General features: G+C 37.8%; 1 protein-coding gene across 3 annotated transcripts in view; it reads left to right on the forward strand.

The window, feature by feature from the left end:
- Positions 1-13,236, forward strand: part of STAU2 (staufen double-stranded RNA binding protein 2) — a 152,901-nt gene that overhangs the window by 9,547 nt on the left and 130,118 nt on the right. The gene's annotated exons all lie outside the window — the stretch shown is intronic.

Genomic DNA, 13,236 nt, shown 5'->3' on the forward strand with positions numbered 1-13,236 from the left:
ACTTGATAAGTGTAGAGTTTTAGCACTTCATTCTGATTTGTTTTTTTTGTTGTATTTCTTTTATTTGCTTGGCTGGTGGGTTGTGTTTTTTTATAGCAACAATACCTAAAATTATAGAAGACAAAAACCCCCAAAATAGTGTGGAAGAAACCCTTTAATTACTTTACAGAGCAGTGCCTGATTCTTGTATCACTTGGGTTATATTTCTAGGCACTGCTGACCTGAGTCTCGGGTTACATACATCATGGTTTAAAAAAGCTAATTATGGTGCTTGAAATTACTTCAGTTAATATTTAGAAATCCTTCATTTATTTGAATTGCTTTTATAGTGAGATTAGCTTGTCTAGAAGATATAACACTATACTGGAAAAAATGAAAGCTAGTTAAAGGCATAAAATCTGGAGTTCTGGAATCTGAACTTAATTATGGAAAGCTATTGGTGGAAATAGAATGTCAAAATATTCAGCAGTTACTAACTCAATATTTTATTTCTTTTCATAGAAAATGATTAGTGTGTCTAGCTCAATCTATAAGTTTACTTCTTTGTAAACTTTTTTTTTTAATGAGAGCCATTATTTTGGTGTTAGGGTAAAATGATAGATGAAGGTTATTTTTTTGGGCACATTAGGTAACCAAGGCCACTTGATTTTTCTGATCACAAAACAAACAGGCTGGGTAGGACAGAAGGCCACAACCTGTGCTTGCTTTTTCATTGTGTTTATTTGAGTGCAGTTACCCATGCAGAATAATTAATAATACTGTGGCTAGTAAATTGAATAATAACTAAAACTATGTAGTAAATAACTGGACATACCTGTCCATCTGCATGAAGACATACCTGCTGTGCACACACCATGTGTACACATGGATACTAGAGTAAAGAGGAAGCAGAAAAATGAGCTCTATAGTGCTGTTGATGGACTACTGTGTTAGAAATAATTGTTCATTGCCTTACTTTGCATTGGGAAATGCTGGCCTTTTATGATCACAGTAAGAAAGGAACTTAGACTTTGTAAGGCATCATTTAAATACTGTTTAATAGGCCTGCTGGTTTAAGAAATGAATATTGTAGTCTTCCATACCTTCAGCAAGCTTGAGCCCTGGGTGGTGTGGCATTGAACAGGACTGTTCACCATGGGCACCACACCTTGCAGACCTCAGCCTCAGCAGAGATTAACCCCTCTTGGTCATTCACACTCTCACAGGATTTCCTTACAAGGATACAGCCTTGTCAGGATTAGTCAGGAATGATGGTCATGTGAAAACTTGGTGCTGTGCTGTCAGATAAAGGCAGGGCCATGCAGGTGGTGCCGAGGGGGAGCTGCCCAGGGGCCCATCTCTCCACAAGCTGTCCTGTGGCTGAGGATTTGAGCAGCACAGCCCTGTCCTGTGAGCTGTGCTGGGCACTGCCAGCTCAGCCCAGCTGCACGGTGGGGCACTGGCTGTCATGGGCACCATCCTGCACCTCTTCCAGGCAGCTTGGCACCTCCTGCAAGCCTGGAGACACAGTCTGGATCTGTTACAATAGCCAGTGAAGTTTGAAATGTGAAGCATATGATGCAGCACTCTATCATGTTCCTGTGGTATAGTAAGTTATATTTATTTTCTCCTACTTCCACATTGTATTTAGCATTTGCTTGCTGATTTTTGGGAATTGGGTAGTGGCATAGAAGTATTGCTGAAGTACCCAAATAAATGCAGACTATATAGACAGTTAAAAACAAGATTTGAGAATTAATGTAGATAATATGCTGCATTAAGTATTTTTTCATTTTCATTAGTTTCTGAATGTAGATTTTTTTTTCTCTTATTAAAAAAAAAATACAAAATATGTCAAATAAGTTCTCATCTTTGTCTTTTATACTGTGTCTACATTCCCTTTACTGATCTCTGTTTAAAGAAATGTGCTTTTTAAGTAGGGGAAGATACAGACTAAGATTAGGAGATTGAATTAGGGAAACTTTGATACAAGACTAATGCCTTGAGGAAAAAGAGATTATTAAGTTCATTCCAGGGCATATCTCTGTACCAGTAAAGTCTAATGTTTCAAGTGGCACAAAAGATCCTTTTCAGTATCTCATGGAAACATAATCTGAGAGCTGCAATTCGTATGCAAAGTTGACAGCTAGATTCCATGTCAAGCTAAGATGGTTTATGTCAAAGTGGCAGTGATTCCTCCTCCTTCATTTGTCCCCAGCCTTTGTGTCCCTGAATATTTCCTGCTTCCAGCACTGGAAATTGACCTGCTCGGAAATTAATCAATTTTTGGGGGGGAAGGAAAGGAGAAGTTACTCCTCAGCTTTCAACTGTACTTAGACATCTTTTCAAGTAACACAGGATCTTGTGCCTCCACCAGAGAGGGTCAGGTTGTATTTGCAATGCAAGAGCAACTTAGGTTGATTTAAGTGTGTAAAGGACTGCTCTCTCACATGCTGTGGAGCATATTTATATGGGCAGTATGTTGCACAGAGGATGTTGAAGCATGTTTGTAAAGGGCCAACATCCATTTGCAAGGTCTTCAGCTGATGGCATAAATTTATAGTGAAGGTGATAGCTACTTTCATGGAGGAAAGGAAAGCAAACAGTGAGAGGAAAAAAGGAAAAGGGGAAGGTTTTCCTAGCTGTCAGTGTGGAAGATAAGTGATGAGATGTCCCAGCTGAGCATCCTTCCACAGGTGTTCTCTTCAATGCAGCAAATGTTCCCTATAACAATTTCCCATAGTAATTCTTTGTTTTTTACCAGGACATGCTCTAGCTACCTGTTGCTTACAGTGCTGATAGTGCTACACCAGGGTAGGTGTTGGATACTGGCTGTTCACTGAGCTTTGAGCATGCAGAACTCATGGCAGAGAGCAGGATCTTTAAGGCAGTGTGTAACATCGTGGTAAAGTCTTAGCCTTGTAAGTCTCTTCCTGCTAAGTTAGGAGGTGCAGGGCAATTCAGCTGCCCTCTTAGGGTAGCTAAGTAGGTAAAATACAGTCCAGCTTGGAACTGGATGAGGTGTGAATGTTTTCATCATGACTCTTCACTCATGATAGTGAATGCAGTGCTGCCTAACTTGTTAACAGCACTGGGTCATTGCCATTGTACTGCATATCATGAGAGGCTGATGAAGTCTCTGTGATACTGAGCTGAATCATGTGAAGTTACCAGCTTAGGTCTCTGGTAGTTTGGGTATCTGTATGCTACAGTTCATTTATTTCACTGTGTAGATAAGAACTTGGAGTCCTCTGGATTTTCTTTTTTGAAGTAAAATCCATGCAATTTGGTAAAAGAAAGTTTGAAGGCCTCTGATAAGACAGAGCTTTTAAAAAAATTGTCAACCCTGAATCCAGCCACATTAGACAACTTCGTATTTAACAAAGATTTCTGTATTCCTAACAGAGATTATAATATAAGGAAATACTCTTTTGGCACTCAGAATTTGCCAGTTATATACAACCAAATGAAGCACTCACAGGTGGGAATTTCCAGCAATTTTGCAACAAAGGAACATGAAGACCTTTCAGTTAAACACTATCTGTTACAAATAAGCTAGAAATGGTGAACATTTCATTTTGCATGACTTCTTTAAGAGTTTTCCTGGCTGACTCTGGGGAAGGAGGTGCTGGTGCTTCCAGGGCTGGGCTGCTGACTGATGTAACTTGTGTGTTATCAGCACAGGGTTTGGCACCAGCCAGGAGAGCTGGCACGCTACTCAGCACAGGCCAAGCCTTGAGATGGTGGGCCAGCTTTGGAAACTATTGGCAGAGCTGAGGACAAAGCATGTGCATACTCTCATATCTGTGGCCAATGCTAGAACTCCCTGGCATCTCTGGCTTAAATGCAATTGGCTTAAACCATGTAAAAAAGAATTTAAAACATTATGTTTTTATGTTAAAACAAAATGTTTACATTAGAGCAGTTAAACAATAAAATAAGGTATCAGTTCTGACTACTGGATTGTCCAGCTTGCTTTGTTACCATTGAATGCTGATGGGGTTTGGTTTTTTTCTTCAGTTAGAATTTAAGAGAGTCTTTCCTGAAGTTTAATTGTCCTGCAGTACTTTCAATTGTAGAATGTCTGTAAGTGACAGAACAAATTATATCTCAGAGACTTACCAAAACTAAGAGCTTTCAGCCAAGAAATAAAACCACTAGAAATTGTACAGCAGCTTTTGATGTTCTAGTTTGGAAAGCAGTGTTAAAGAGATCATAAAACCCAACCTTTGTGTTTTGGGAGAATTCAGAAGTTGTTTTCTTAATATATAAAATTCCTTAATATGTGTCTCACCACAATCTAGAGAGCTTGAGAAATCTATATAAAAAAAAGAGGTTTCAAAATTAAAAACACTTGTGAAATATAGGAACAAAGGCAATACAAAACAATGACAAGCTAAAGAACGGAAATAAAGTAATTAAAGCAGTTTCTTGCTTGGTTTTGAGGAATTTGGATGGTGTGATAGCTCTGCAAGCATGTCACGCAAAGTGGTGGAGTCCCTAGGATAAACTACAGCTTCTGTGCACTTGGACAGTTTCTGCTGCACTGGGCCTTCATCTTAGTCTTGGGTAGGGTTAGTTCTTCCTGCATGTATGTTGTATACTGCAGTCTAAGGAGAGGAATATCCCCTTTCTCCTCAGAGCATAGGGGAGTGCACAAATCATTCCTCCTTTTCTCTTTTCCCATAGCTCCACCATTCTGAGCACATTTTTCTTTGATGTTAATTAATGCTTCTTTATAGTGCCGTTTGCAAGATCCAAGTCAGAAAAATAAAGCAGCAGCATATCCTATGCTGCCTGGCCACAAAGCACAGAGTATCACCCTACCTGGGCATATAGTTCTACCTGCCAGGTAGCCTGCTCTCCTGCTGGGTACTCAGTTGCTGCATGGAACTGTTTGCTTAGACTTCTCTGCTCCTGCAGTGATGTATATCAGCCCTGTGGACCAGTGCCTAAGTACTGAACAAGCACTTTAAAAATGAGGGATAATAAAAGAAAGCTTGAGGGCTGGTCTTTGGCCAACTACATCTGCAGCTCCTGGCTTCATAGTGGACTAACATGTTATCCAATCTAATGATCAAAGAGAGAATAGACTGTGTGATTATTGGATAAATTACTAAAATTGTCAAGTCATATTAATAAGATTGTATGGTGAAAGAATGGAATAAAATGAAAAGTTTTTTTCTTTTTATGAATGCTGACCTAAGATTTAATATGTGCATCAAAGGGAAAAGATTTGAGGGAAGTGTTACTTGACATGAGTGCTTAGTAATGCAGTCTAAATCCTCACCCAACTTCATTTGTTTCACAAAAGTTACATAGTCCTATGAGAGGAAAATGAAAATCTAGCCAGAACAGCTGTAGAAGCCAAATTTTAAGTGCGTGGGTTGCAATGCAGGAGACAATGTAAAAATCTATTGACATTACCATCTCCAAAACTACACCTACAGTTATAGAAGCCAGTTATCTAATTTACAGAAATAGAATAAAGTCTGAAATTTTCCTTACTTTTAGATGTTCTTCTGTGCTGCTTGAGCCTTCTGTTTACCTCTAGCAAAAGACTGCTCTCTGCATGGAGAGCTTCATCTGTTTGAGGTACAAATATTCCAGTGCATAATATAAAAGGTTGTTGGATCTGACAGACTTTGATCTCTTATTGATTAGATCAGCCAGCAGCCTGGAAAATGTAAAATTCAGATTACTCCATGAAGTATTTTTGTTGCTCTGGGCATGTGATTAGCCTAATATCTGTTGCTGAATTCCCATTATTGAGGCTTATGTTGGGGCTTGCTGCAACAGAGGAGGATTTTATGCACAGCTGTGTGTAAAGCAGGTTTTGTTTTTTTTCCAAGCAAATATACTGTGGCAGATGTGGGACACTAAGTTGCCTAAACATAGGTCTCTAGTGCCACTTGAGAAATTGTAGGGTATGTGAGACATCCACATGGGACCAGTGGATTTAGCAGAAGACCTAGAGGAGACCTTTACTAGAGTGGCAACAGAAGGTCAGACAAGATACCTTAGAGCATTTCAAATGGCCCTGTTCAGCTAAGTTTAGGCAATTGAAGGAATCTCTAAAAGTGATGTTTAGTCATCATAGCATTTCATATAATCCACTAGGACTCCAGCTATTTGTGAGAAACTTGTCTGTTTTGTGGATCAGTCCCTAGTCACATCATATGGATGTTTTAGGTACATGACTGTATCTCAAATTGTACTGTGTGCTTGTGTTTAGGCAGCTAGGTGCAGTTCTTCATGGTGCTAGTGGGATTTGTATCCAAGCTCAGATGCCTTTCAAATAGTTTCTGCCTGTGCATTAGAAACTCAGTCTCTCTTTATAACCAGTGGAAGGTTTAGTCAGAATGATTTCTAGTCTAGAATGCAATTTGTCATGCCTTAAACTAGATTGTCTGTTTTGCATGGATCTCTCCAGAGCTTCACTTTTATAGCAACTTTGTCTCTACACATTAACTAAATACCTAAATTTAGGCATCTGAATCTAGAATGGAATCCTGCTCTGAGAAATAATCCCAAGAATGTTGATTTGCAATAATTTTATGAGTGCTATAGTGAGAGTCATTTGACTGTTGAAGTGGAAGGACTGAAAAAAAGGCAACAATCTCTCCTTGGGGAAAAGCAAGAGAGTAAAGTATTAAAAGAACAAACTCTTTAGGGACATATCTGGGTAACAGCAGTTTTGAGGAGAGGCAGGCATGCAAGTACTGAAATGCTTTTGATTGAATAAAGGACTGTTCTGCTGCAAGAAGCTCTGGCTGTGTTTGGCTGTGGAGACCAGTGCTTGCTCCCCATATGAAGTGAACCCTCAGTTTTGGAGCCTGTTGTGTTGGACTGATTACAGCAAACAAATCCCTTGGTTTGTGGGGGAGCAGTGTGGGGTGCCACTGGGATTTTTACTTTGCTACAGCTGTCAGCTTCAGACCTTAGCCATAGGATACAATGTTCTTCCCCTAAAAAAGCCAAAGTCAGAAGTACTTTGCCTGCATTTCCAGTCAGTATTGCAAAATTCTGTCCTTAAAATTTGTATTTTAAGGATTGAGAGGTGTGATGATAAAAATGGTTACTGACTGACTTTGCAAAAACTCCTTTCTGCATTCCTCACACTCCTTCCAGTAGTTTGGGAAAAAAACCTTGGAAGAAATATTAAAACATACTTAGAAACAGAAATTAAAAGTTTGGTTGAAATAGGTTATAACTCCTTAAATATGCTATTATTTCATTCTGAACAACAGATATCAATTTCAAAAAATTAAAACTTAGGGAAATAAAGAATAATCCAAAGAATAATGCAAGTGATTGTTCAGATTTAATTGTACAGCTGGAAATAGCTGGTTTAGACCATTAGATGGCAGCATGAATTTGTGCAAGAATTTCTCAGCAAAAGTATTCTCAAAAAAGTTGCCTTTTTCTATTCTGAAGCTTTTCATGAGTTTAAACTGTCGTAATTCCAGCACAAATCAATTAAAACCAGGTTTTCTGCAAGGCTTTGTCTCATAATTTTCTTCACGTTTTCATCTTCTATAATAATTGAGTCTCTAATGCTGCAGCTTCAATGGCAGTTTTCCTTTTTTATGTAAATCTAGTGTGAGTAAAGGATGCCAGTTTGCCAGCAGTGACAATTAAATGTTTGGTTTATCTGCACAAAGCATTAATTCTGCATTTCATCATATCAGTTCATTCCTCAGGCCTGACCTAAAGACATTTCCTTAAAGATAAGGCTTCAACTTGGACACTAAACCTGAAGTCTGTTTGTACTAAAGAAGCTTTCCAATGATTTGAACATCTATTTGCTTGGAGTGACTGAGATTGCCAGCTGATACTTAATTCAGTTGTGTACATTACCAGTTGAGATAGGATTCAGATCATATCTTAAAGCAAAGTCTTGTACATCACACTTTTATTTCCCCTGCTAGTGTATTGACATTATGGTGTAATAATCCAGCCACAGACTTTCAAATTAATTCTTTGTGTTCATCTTCTACATGCTACATTTCACTTCCCCTGGCCTGTTTGTTCCCACTAGTTGCCTGCCTCCCACACAGACATATTGTTACAAGAAAAGTGTTGAGTACAGCTGTGCTAAGATTTTTCTTTGCTAGTATCTGTTTCTAGGAAAGGAAAAGGGAGAAAGTCAGTCCATTTCCTGTTGGTTTAAAACAGCAGAAACATCTGTTTGTCTTAAGATAGTTTTCCCAAAAGAACAGTGGCAAGGGAGCTTGCAGGTGATGAGCTTTGCCATTGCCAGTAGCTATCAGTTTAGACAATAGTGATTATATGGTTGGCTTAAAACAAAATAAGATTCTGTAAATGGCAGAGGATATTTATTCCTGCAGTAAATTTTTTGACAGCTAATGTTTAATTTCTACAGTGTTTTAAATCTTAAAAATACATAGAGTATCTGGGACCAGAAAACCCAGATGTTGCTATGGAATCTATAGTTTCCACTAAATTCTGCCCAAGATTGATTTTTCTGCAGTCCTTTCACCCTGTTATCATGAATTGCACAATGCACACAAAATGGTGTTGAGTGACATGTCCTGGCACAGTGTGGATATAATCCTTCTGACAAATGCCTCCTGTCACTACCATCCACTGCATTAGTGGCTACATTTAACCTATGAGGGATCAATAACATATATACTCTTAAGTGTATTTACAATATTACACCGACAGCTGTTAAAATAATGTTATGTAGGCTAAAAATCAAGCTGGCAGAATAGAGAGCAAGGTTTGAGGTTAGTGTTTCAAGTACATTCTCTTCATTCTCCAAGTCAATGCACTTACCTGTTATCATTAAAATGTTTTTAGCCTTAATTGTAAAGCATCTAGATGCTTCGTTGCTCTTTGTGCCTAAAATGTGGTGCATCAGGCATGACTTTTTACAGTATTGCAGCATTCTAAACAGTCTTTGCTCAAGTTGAAGTAGTTTTGTCAATAACCTCTTGGCCCTATTTGTAGAGGAGCTCCTAAGCCCTAATGCTTCAATCTTTTCTTAATTAATATTTTATTTATTTTCTTTCAAGATATAGATATTTCCCAGACCACTTCTTTCTTGCTCTATCTGCTAAGAGTAGTGCCCTTGCCTTCTGTGGTCCTTGGCTTATGTTTGACTAATTCTCATGAAGTTTCTTCAGTGGACAGTGTTCTTTATTTTGGGTTTTTAACTTCCTCAGATTTTTCTGTGCTCTGGAGAAAATACATCTGGCTCCAGATGTGTCTCCAGATTTCAGATGTGATTTTTTGTATTCTCACAGAGGCTGAAAACATAGAGAGGGTAATACAATCCTTATCTTTGGTTTTCTAATGTCTGTCTTTCAACACTGCCCTTCCACTTGAGAGACTTCCTGTAAACCTTCAGATCCAAAGAGCCTCAGAGCCAACAGGCTGCCCCAGCACCTTGTGAATCGCTTCAGTCTGTTGGCTTTGCAACTCACTGGGTGTTCCTTCTCTAGCCCTGCATTTAACACAGCCAGCTTTACTCTCAGGATATGGACAGAAGACAAGTCTTGTTGGTATGTATGAAAACAAGCACTGATTCAGAATGCTCCTCCAGGAGCAGGAATATTTTGGGTGTGTTTTGTTCTTTCCACACAGTTGGCTCTTTATTCACCCTTATCTTTTTCATGGACTTTCCCTGAACTAAGGGTATTTCAGCTGGGACACCTGTGAGATAGTGGGTTCAATGGAAACAAACCTGTGTGGCCTCCTTTCTTGTTATGGCCTTTTTGCTGTGTCCAGAACCTGAATATTGGTTACCAGTAAATATGTTCTCTTTCCTTTGCCTGCTTGTTTTGGTAATGGCAGAGGTGAACTGCTGTTAGAGCTCAAACTTTACTTTGAAAAGTTGCCATAATTTTCCTTAGGGAAGCAAGCAGAAAGATTAGTGGTTAATTTTTTTAACAGCTTATAACTCCGTGAGATCTGACTGGAATTCTACTCTGTCCTTACAAGGTCTTTGTCATTGAAAGTTCTGCCACAGAATGAGAAAGTATTAAATATTCTGAAGAAAGGTTTTCAAGATTCTTCTGTAACAGAATGTATGCTGAAGATATATGCTATATCTGTCTGAAGGCAGATCTTTCCACCAGCAATCACTGTTATAGTTTCTCTTCACATCTTGTCTATAATATTGATTTTTGTGAGTGCTTGTGTTCTGTGGAAGAAAAGTGCAGTTAACATCTCTTCTGAAATGCAAATTCACAGGATCTTCCAAAGACCTCCTTGTCTTTATTGAAGAATTTTAAAGAAGAATGCCAGTTTAAGTTGGTTTTTACTGTCACAGAAAGGATAGGTGCTCTCACTGGTGCTCATCAGCTTCTTTGGCACCATAATCTGTTTGGTTTACATGTTTTACTAAAATTGGGCTGAATCCCTCAGTACTGTGATTAAAAGGGAAATAATCTCAGGACAAAAACCAGCCCAAAATTTAGCTTTGAGGTTCTGTTCCATGACAGAGGAGAATGTGGAGTCTAATCACCTTATTGATGTAGATTCAAGTCTGACACTAGTGTCAGGGAAACAAATGAGAATTCTCATTTGGAGGTGGACATCAGCAGCAGAGCCTTGGTTCTCTTCAGTAAAAGTAATCTCTATGTTAACTTTGTTTAACTAAGTTAAACACAAACACTGTAATAACTATTTCACATATTATGAAGGATTTCTTTAAAAAAGAGTTGTCAAGCAATGTAACAGACTGTCCAGGGAAGTGCTTCAATCACCACTACAGGAGGTATTTAAAAGACACATAGATGTGGCACTTAATGATATGGTTTAGTGGTGTACTTGTTAGTGCTGGGTTAATGGTTGAAGTCGATTTTCTCAGAGGTCTTTTCCAACCTAAATAATTCTATGATTCCATTGTAAAAGTCCTTAACAGGTATCTCTGTCCTTCAAGACTTCTCTTGAGTCCCTGTTTTCTACAATACAATTCCCCATTTTATAAACATTTCTTTTAGAAAGTCTGCAACCTTGTATTTTAGTGTACTGATAAAACATGATCTATTTTTTTTTCTTTATTAATAGTCAGTACTAAATTGTATTCACTGGACCAAGATCAGTCACTGTGCTTTGGTGACCACTACTATGGCAGTCTCATTGCATTACTTATGCATTCTTATTAGCATTGAATTGCTATTTACTTGTCAGTCATTGGTGTGATTCCATTAAAGATTGAAAAAGATTATTATTAATTAATAAAAAAAATATTAAAGGATATTATGTCTGCTTCTCTAGGAAATCTGCACTTTTTATGCTTTTAAGTAGAAAGGAATCAAAGTACTGAAAGGCTTCACCAGTCATTTTTGGTTTCTGATCTTTTGTTCCTTTACAATCTTGTCTATGGTCAATTAATAGTCACCTTCCTTTCTCCTTGCAGGTGTAGATAAAGCTTTCTTCTTAAGGCCATCCACTATCAGCATTCTGATATGATGTGCAGGACAACATAAAATGCACTCCCTTTGCAATTGACCAAGTTCTCTCTCACATTTCCTTTCTTTGTAAGTCTGATGACACAGAGGAGAAGATTTCTGGATAGAAGCTTTAGCTGGCCATTCATGGCCATTTTTAGACATTGCAGAGGGAAGTGTGCATCCTCAATTAACTCCACTCAGCTGCTGAGGGGTGGTTTATTAAATCAGAGTTAAGTGTGCTTTTTCAGCTTGTTCTTACTTTCAATACTTTAATTTCCAGTTTTAAAATGATAGGTTAAATTTCTTACTCACCATAATGCAATTTAATGTCTGTATATTTACATTCCTCAAAGTGGGAAAAGAATGTAGAACAGTACACACTAATTATTTTTTATTTGGGTGGTGAGAATCACTCTGTGAGCTTTCTTGGGCCTTCTTCCTCTGTGGACTTTCAGGTTAATTAATTCCTATGAAGCCCTTGCCCTGAGATGATTTTGTTAGTAACACTTTTGTTAGTATTGCATTACTGGCATAAATATATGATAAAGTTAAATAAGTGAGATACTTCATTCTCTCATTTACTTGGTGTCTAGGCTGTCAAGTGAGATGATTTTTTTTCCTTTTTTGACATGCGTTTCTTATGTAAAAAGAAAATGATACTGTAGTCAGATATGCAGCATTGTTTGTGTTCTTTTACTGTAATGGCTATTTGGACAGCATTCTCAGTAACCACTCTGCATGCTTGTAAAGATTAGTGAGTAATACAGTTCATGGGAAATTTTATGAGCTGAAGTAGATAAGAGTATGAGATGTTTGTCTTCTGGATATCTGCTTTAACCTCTAAAGTATACAATGAACATCACAACTTCATTATGTTTTTCCCTTTTATTCTTATTGTACTTGGTTTTGTGTCTCAAAAAAGAACCTTTTCTTTTTCCATGTATTAATCTTTTCCTTCCTCTGGCCCCCAACTCCATTTCAGCACTGTCCGCTTGACATTTTCTAATGTCTTTAACTCTGGAGGCAGTATTCTTATTATGTTCCTATATTATTTATGCTATTTTTACAGTCAAGAATAAGTTAATGTTTTGTAGACCATTCTCATTACCTAGTTATTCAATTGATAGATAAAAATACTTCTTCAGAAGATAATAGTTTTTTTTCTCTTTTCTCTTCTTGATTCTGTTGTTTTTCACTTGTTTTTTTGACCTTAGTCTTCAGTATATAGTACTTTGGTAGGTTTTTCTCATGACCATTTTTCCCCTGGGTTTTTCCCAATTATTTCTTCTTAGCTGTGTTTTTCCACCTTATATATTTCTTGCACTAGTTTCTCTTTAAGAGAGGGTATTTGGGTTGGCTTAGAGACCCTTGTGGAATTTTGACAAGTGCTTCATCTTCAGGGGTTTAGATTGAAGGAGAGAGAGCAATAGAAGTGGAAGCAGAGACCTGAAGTTACTCTGAAACTAGTGCTAGATAGCTAGTTCAGTATGTTTGGTCTATTACTTGGCAGCTTAATCCATGATGGTTCAGACTCCTAAACTTAAAATGTCTGTAGCTTTCTGTTGGTTTCTTCTAATTACTTGTGATGAGCAACAGGTTTTTTTACTTCTTGTTGTACATATTTGCTATAAATGGTAAACAAAGTAGTGATAAAGACAGAGTAAATATTGAAATATTTATTTCAGTCAAATGTCTATTGAGCAACTTGGAATTCAGAGAAACAGTGATGTGGCAATATTATCGTCTTGTCATCACAAATTCTGCTGGGAAGATTCCACATTAGATAATGTTGTGTTAAGCTGAATCCTCCTCCCTCTTGTTTTTCACTCAG

Source organism: Oenanthe melanoleuca, chromosome 2 (genome assembly GCF_029582105.1).
Source record: "Oenanthe melanoleuca isolate GR-GAL-2019-014 chromosome 2, OMel1.0, whole genome shotgun sequence".
NCBI classification, from domain to species: domain Eukaryota; kingdom Metazoa; phylum Chordata; class Aves; order Passeriformes; family Muscicapidae; genus Oenanthe; species Oenanthe melanoleuca.